The 7525-nt window shown below is 45.4% G+C and overlaps 2 long non-coding RNA genes across 2 annotated transcripts in view; one reads left to right on the top strand and one right to left on the bottom strand.

Annotated features, from left to right (window-relative positions):
* LOC116081819 overlaps window positions 1-402 on the bottom strand; it is a 31987-nt gene extending 31585 nt beyond the window's left edge. The window contains exon 1 of the long non-coding RNA XR_004115018.1: window positions 299-402. This is a non-coding gene — a long non-coding RNA (uncharacterized LOC116081819). The remainder of the gene's footprint in view (window positions 1-298) is intronic.
* Window positions 403-916: 514 nt separating this feature from the next.
* Window positions 917-6120, top strand: LOC116082300. Its single transcript, XR_004115238.1, has 3 exons — window positions 917-1035; window positions 3246-3371; window positions 5993-6120. It is a non-coding gene; the product is annotated as an uncharacterized LOC116082300 (long non-coding RNA).
* Window positions 6121-7525: the final 1405 nt, after the last annotated feature.

Here is a 7525-nt window from a genome sequence, read left to right as displayed (position 1 = left end):
AATTCAGATAAATTGAAATCATGTAACTTTTCTCATCATAATGCAATAAAAGTTAAAAAAAAAAACAATTAAAAAAATAAATAAATAAAAGGTCCTGCCCACCATCTTGTGAGCTTGAATCTTGCAAGGTAGTCCAGTAAATTGTTAATGTGTTCATCACTACCATCACCCAAGGAGACTAATCTGGTGTCTCTAAGATGATCTGCTCTTCATCACTAGATAATTGTCCTCACTGTGGTAGTGGTCTGACGGACGGGCAAGGATTCCCTCACCTCGGAATCCAGAGTGACTGACTCACCTGTCTGTATGCTTCCAGCCTTCAAGGTTCCCTTCATTAAGACAGGGGAGGGAGTGATTAATAAGCCCAGGCAGAGTCACTTGGGAGTCTGAGCCAAAGCAAAGACAGACACATAATGAAACCAAGAAGTGCCAGGCTTTTAGTTACCTTGAGTGAGGAATCCCGGCCCTCGGCTGCCTGCCCACCCTACTTGTGTTGCGGTGGCTGTGAGCACACGTCAAGAGATCACGTGCATACAAAGGCATGCTTCAGGGTCTGCCGCTGAGGCAGGGAAACCAAGAGCAGTCCATAAGTGACATCTGAAGTAAAGGAGAGGAGGCAGGAGACTTGATTCGCATCATTTTTCATTACAGTTAACGTTTTCGGAGACTTTGTGTAAACTGAATTACTTTTTCTGTTGGAACCAATATGTAAGTGTCCGGCAGGGGCAAAGATCTCCTAGAAAAGGAACTTGTGCTCCCTTCCTTTGGTTGAATATGGAAACAATGGGCCCCAAGGAATTAAAATTTCCCGAGGAATCCCATGCTGGGTGGGGGAAGGGAAAGGCAGTTGCCTGGCATCAGCAGGAGGAGGTATTTGACGCTGAGGAAATGATATCACAAGGTTCTGACAGCTCACTGGACCAACTCGAGGGACAGCCTGGAGCCCAAACGGGAGGATACCTCGACCACGACCTCTTAGCTATGTGTCCCTCTGCCTTCTTTTGAAGCCTAAATCTCATGTCAAAATGGATTGAGGTGGGGTTATTATGTCTTTTTATGTGTTCTTTTTTCCAGTGTAGTCAGGCTGTATAAACCTCTCTCTCCTCTCTGTCTGTCTTTTTTTCCTCTATCTCTCTGCCCCACCCCCACCCCGGCCGTGTTTATGTCTGTCTGTGTGTTTCTGTCTCTCTTTGTTTCTGTCTGTGTGTCTGCCTGTCTGTCTTTCTGTGTGTGTGTGTGTGTGTGTGTGTGTGTGTGTATCTCTGTCACTGTCTTAGACAGGGATTCTCATTATGTAACCCAGGTCGACTTTGACTTTGTTCACACAGAGATTCTCCAGTCTCTGCCTCCTAGATATTTGGATTAAAGGTATGTGCCAACGCACCAGTCTATTTACTTGTGTCTTTAAATGTTGCACTGAGGGCATGTGACTGAGTTTAGTTTGTTAAGGCTGCCAGCACCCAAGCTCTGAATAGAAACTCTGATAACAATTTCAGTCTTGAACGTGCCTACCTATGTACAACATCGACTCTTACATGGCTGAATCTTTCTAGGAACTTCTCAAGATTCCACTGGTATGGGATTTCCCAATCAAGTCAACGTTCCATCAATATTCTGTAAATATTAGTTTCTGGATGCAAGTATAAAAATCAATAGAAGATAGGCTAGGGAGATGGCCCAGCAATTTAAACACTGGTTCTTCCTGAGAACCTGGATTCAGTTCCCAGCACTCACATAGCAGCTTCTAACCATCAGTGGCTCCAGATCCAATGGACCCAATGCCCTCTTTTGGCTTCTACAAGTACCAGGCACACATATAATATACATGAAGGTAAGACAACATTCATTAAAATAAGCTCTTTAAATTTTTAAATAGTCAATAGGACAATCAGATGTGGTTGTCCCATGCCTGCGATCCAAGCACTCAGAAAAATGAGGCAGAAAGATCTTAAGTTCAAACCCAACGTGATTTACAGAGGGAGACCCGCTCTTAAAAAATAAAACAAACAGCAAGGCAGTGGTGGCAAACACCTTTAATCCCAACACTCACGAGTTCGAGGCCAGCCTGCCTTATAGCACAAGCTCCCAGGAAGCCAGGGCTACAGAAACCCTGCCATGAAAAAAACAAAAACCAAAATAAAATAATAAATAAGATAAAACCAAACAAACAGCAGGAGTGAAAGCACTGAGGAAGACAAACATGAGTCTCTGCGAGTGTGTACGTAGGGGTGAGTGTCTATGTGAGCGTCTGCGAGCCGGCCAGTGTGGACGGTCTCATGTCTGTATATGTTTGAGTATGTGCATATTAAGGAGAGCAAGGGAGTCCCATCAAGTTGTTTGACATTATGCAAAGCTAGGAATAGCCCTGGTGGAACTGGAGAATACCTTCTGAATTCTGGAATATTTTACCAAATGCCTAAAGGCAATATGGTCACACCCATCCTTAGTTATTCATGAGTATTTCAAGTTTTGGATATTTCTCTGGTACAGGACTTTGTTCTGGGGACATTATGTGAACTGGTCAGACAGGAGTCTGCTTTCACTGCCCTTAAAGTTTGCAGGTGGGGGGTGAAGGCGAGCCGACACTTTGTCATTGTTTGAATTAGAAGGGGACAAGGTGTTGTGAGAGTGAATGATAAGACTAACCAAGTCTGGACTACCATGCCTCTCAGAGGAAGTGACCTCCAGGCTGACGCCGTAGGACAAATCTGGGTAAAGAGAAAGTGCATTCTGAGCTGCCTGCAGACTTGAGTTACCAGAGGAGTTTCTATTCAGAGCCTGGGCACTGGCTGCCTTAACAAACTAGACTCAGTCACTCATCCACAGTGCAACCACCATCCCAGCAGGCCATGGGAACTTCACTGTCCGTGGCTTTTCTCCTGCAATCTGTCCCCAATTCACCTTCCCACGTGGAGGCCATAAATTCATTTTTTTTTTTTTGCCAGCTCCAGGAAAATTTTAACATTCCCTACTCAGTGTGACTCCAGGGTCTGGTACATCATAGGTTCTTACTAAATGCACATCCGGTAGTGCACGCCTTTAATCCCAGCACTTGGGAGGCAGAGATAAGTGGGTTTCTGAGTTCAAGGCCAGCCTGGTCTACAGAGTGAGTTCCAGGACAGCCAGGGCTGCACAGAGAAACCCTGTCTCGGAAAACCAAAACAAACAAACAAAAAAAATGTACATCGGATATTAACAAATACACCTAACCATGATACTCAGTAACTTTTTCTTCTTTTTACAAGTTCAACCCACCTCCATGTTCTGAGCTTGGATGTTGTCTACTGCACTCACTGGTCAAAGAAAGGACTAGCAGCTCAAAGGCTTTGAGGGAAGAAACGGAGCTATCTAAATCTGAAGGCTGAATTCTGGTGAGAGAAATCGCTCTGGGGCAGCAGTTCACATAAACTCTCCCTAATGTTTTCTGAGAATTCTCCAGGGGCACGTAGGTTTTCTAGTTGGGTAATTAAGAAATAGTTATATCCTCCAGAGACTAGTCGAACGCCCTAGATAATTTCTTCAATTTTGATTTAGCAAAGGGTGAAATAACTACACCATCTCCTTTTTGGTTCGTGCCTGTTAGCTTCAAATTAAGTAAAGGCTTAAGCACATCATGGAGCCCTGGTGAATCTCCTGAGTTGCAGTAGAAGTTTCCGTATGTCAGCTCCTACTTCTTGTCTTCCTCTCCCCATAGCTTTAATTATCAATAGTGCAGACAATGTTATGGGTGTTATTTATTCGCTGAAAATAAATAAAATCCAAAGAAAAAGAAGCATGCAAAACAAAAGTATGCTTTGTTTCCCAGTTTATACTGGAATCTGGAAAGAGAAGCTTGGGAGACTCTCGGTGCACACAAGTGTTTCTCTGCAGCGCTTATGTCTTAAAAGATGCTCCTAGCTAATCCTGAATGCAAACCGAGCATCAGTTCTGTGGGTGGATTAGCATTCGCATAATTTATCTTTGGATTTTTAAAAAGTCCGTGACTAATTTTAAGAGTAACTTCTACACTTTATTACAGGCCAATGGGTTTATCTTCGTGTAGGTAAAAATTTATCTCCCCGAAACTTCCGAGTGATGGTATTTTTGTGCCTGTTTTGCAAATGAGGAAACGGCCAGAGTGGTTGAGTGACTGACTCACCTGCGACCTCATAAACTCATGGGTGATCAAGACATGAAATGGTTGGAAATCCAAATAGGCTTTTCTCCAAGCCCCCTCCACCACAGTGTTACTTCCCCATCCCACGCTCCGGTGAGGGAGGCGTGGCTATAGGCGGAGCACGTGCTTGCTCCGTAGCTTCCTGGAAGACTAAGAAGCAGAGAGGAGAGAATGCTAGCATTCCATTGGCTTTTTTCCCCCTTCCCCTCCTCAGCCTTTAGGATAATGCTGAGAATCCCAGGCTGGGGACCCATTTCTGGTTTGTTGGTTTGTTTGTCTTGGGTGGTTGATGGTTGCTTGCTTTTTAAAAAAAAAAAAAAAAATCTTTAAAAGTAATTTTTACTTTTCTGTATATGAGAGTTTCGCTTGCATGCATCTAGGTACACTATGTGTGCACAGGCCACAGAGGCCAGAGGAGTATATTGGAGCCTTTACAACTGGAGCTACAGATGTTTGCGATGTGGGTGCTGGGAGCTGAACCAAGATCCTCTGTGAGAACAACAAATGCTCATAACTGCTGAGCCATCTCTCCGGGGCCGTCAGCTTGAATTTTGAGACAGGATCTCATGAGTCCCAGGCTTGCATCAAATGTGGTATAATTTGGAGAATGACCATTTTCTTTCTGAGAGAGACGTCAGTGCCCAACTTGTTAGTTGTAGTCCACGGCTGCTTGGGTTGGATTTAAACTGAGTAATCTGGACTGGGGACATCTATCATCAAGTCAAATTCCTTCTCCTGAGCATAAAATTCAGTTAAGCCCTTAATGATGCTCGGTGGCTTTTTATCATGTCCGCTTCTGTGTCTTCATTTAGTCTGATGGATTTGCGACTGATTGATTTCAATGCCTAAGGGTCTCGACTCAAGGATATCTTACACTCTCTGGGGACACTGAGAGCCTTGGGTAGCATCTCTGAGACAGTACACTATCAGAGGGCTGCCTGTTGACCAAGGGCAGCTCCACCTAGAGGCTAGGAGATGAGAGGCAGGTCAGGAAACTGAATGGAGGGAGAGGGTGGCAGGGTATCCTCGAGGCTCTGGGAAGAGGACTCTGTCATAGGACCAGTTGAGTAACACATCCTTCCTTTTACCTCAGTCTGTCTTCTCTCCTGGTCAGATCCAGAGAGGCTACACCAGATAGGAAAGAAGAAGAAAAGTGGAAGCAAAGGCCAATCTTGTCTCATCTTTCTCTCCATGGAGGATTCAGTGAGGGTCTGCTAGGCCCAAACCTAGAGAGGGGAAGAAACTAGGATGGGTCTCTAAGGCAGAATAGGTTCTGTATACATACATGCATGCATACATGCATATATACATACACTCCCCTGAAAACCTGCATAACACTTACTAGTTTCAAATCATGCCCTTGGCAAAATTATAATATGAAAAAAAGATGAAGCTAAGCCAGATATGCCTGGTATGCTCCCATAGTCCCAGAATTTAAGAAGTGGAAGCCAGAATATCAGAAAACCAAGGTTAAAGGCAGCTACATAGTATGTTCTAGGCTAGACTAGGCTACATGAGCTCCTGTCTCAGAAACTAAAGAAGCGGAAGAAACTGCTTGCCTCTTTCACTTATCTTATTGGGTTTTCTTTTTCTTCCTATGAACTTATCAAAACTCTCACAATTGAGGATATAGCTTGTTCCGCGCTCTGCTGTCCAGCAGCAATGATGACAGAACACTGAGACTACTTCTCTCGCGGTTTATTCAGGAGTTTTCTTTTGTGTTACAGCTCTCCTAGGTACCTAGGTGTCACAGCTCTCCTAGGTTCTTAAGTGTCACTCACAGCTCTTCTAGATGTCACGGCTCTTCTTGATGTTGCTGCTTCTTCTTCTTCCTAGGTGCTGCAGGTCTGCTTGCTTCTGTGGAGTGACCCCAACTGTCTGGAGAGAAGCCCTTATATACCCGAGCCTGAGCTGCCAAGTCCTTATGGATTGGTTCCCCGGCAAACCCTCCTTAGCACACGCCTGCTCGGGAGAGGCGCATGAGCAGCATACACCCGCTCGGGAGGGGCGCATGCGCAGTGGAATCGTCTATTGCTGTAGCCCGCGCGGTCCTCTCGCCGGGAAGAAGACACGCGGACACTCTAGGTTCCTTCTGCAGCAACTGCTTTATTGTCTCCATCCATAGTGAAAAAAAGGTCGAGCCCAAAATCCGCACTGCTTATATACACCACAGTGCATGTATCTGCCCACAGTGTGGTGTGTCTGCTCATGATTGGCTGTTCGCTCATTACCCTACGTAATGCCCCGGGATGGGCTGTGACATGGCGTCCTTTCACTCTACACACATGCGCCAATAGTTGTCTACGCACATGCGCAAACAGTTGTCCACTAGGAGTTAACAGCGGAAGTAGGCGCCATCTTGCCATGGCGAATGCCTCTCAAGATTCACGGCTCCCAACATATTGCCGCCACGGCCGCCATCTTGGATAAGATCGTCTGAGCGGCTGCCTACAATAGCTAGGTAGTGTTATTTTTTTTTTATCTTAAGTCATCTATGTAGGTAATCATTAAAGTTAAGATTCATCAGAAAAGTGAAATGGCTCCTGGAACTGAAACCCGAAATTATAGCAACTTTGTAGATGGAGACTCTAGAAATGTCCAGTTTGTGATGTTGGATTTTCAGCACCTTAACTGAAAACCCTGAGGATTTTGACTGTAGTGTTCATCCTGGCCTCTGGTGTCTATGCACTTGGCAAACTGCCAGAGTATTCTCAGTTCTAAAGTAAGAGAGTCACACAGCTGTGCATTCCCACGTGGTGTCTTATCCTACCCCTGAGCTCCGAGCTGCTGAGCGCTGCTGGAAGGACGTCCACTTCCCACGTGTTGACCTCCAGGCAAATGCGCCTTGGAACCCCCATCTGCTCTTAGGGCGACTTAGTTAATGATGTACGTAATTTAATGTCTAGCTGGCTACTAGTAGTAGAATTCCCCAGAGACATTTATTCTACTCAAATTGAGGCAGGATAAAAGAGAGGAAGAGGGGGCTGGTGAGATGGCTCAGTGGGGAAGAGCACTGACTGCTCTTCGGAAGGTCGTGAGCTCAAATCCCAGCAACCACATGGTGGCTCACAACCACCCGTAATGAGATCTGACGCCCTCTTCTGGTGCATCTGAAGACAGCTACAGTATACTTGCATATAATAAATAAATAAATCTTTAAAAAAAAGAGAGGAAGAGAAAAGACATGGGGGCAAGAGAAGGAAAAGAAACCCCTCATCTGGAGTCTAGTCGAGGCCTCTCCCAGCTAAGAGTTGAGGACTCCTGCGCGATTACCAATATTGCCTGTAAAGACTGCCTTCATAAACTGGGCAGTGGTGGCGCACGCCTTTAATCCCAGCACTTGGGAGGCAGAGGCAGGCGGATTTCTGA

The sequence above is a fragment of the Mastomys coucha genome, unplaced genomic scaffold (genome assembly GCF_008632895.1).
Source record: "Mastomys coucha isolate ucsf_1 unplaced genomic scaffold, UCSF_Mcou_1 pScaffold7, whole genome shotgun sequence".
NCBI classification, from domain to species: domain Eukaryota; kingdom Metazoa; phylum Chordata; class Mammalia; order Rodentia; family Muridae; genus Mastomys; species Mastomys coucha.
Note: the sequence above shows the minus strand (reverse complement) of the source record. Positions and strands in the feature narration are given on the sequence as shown.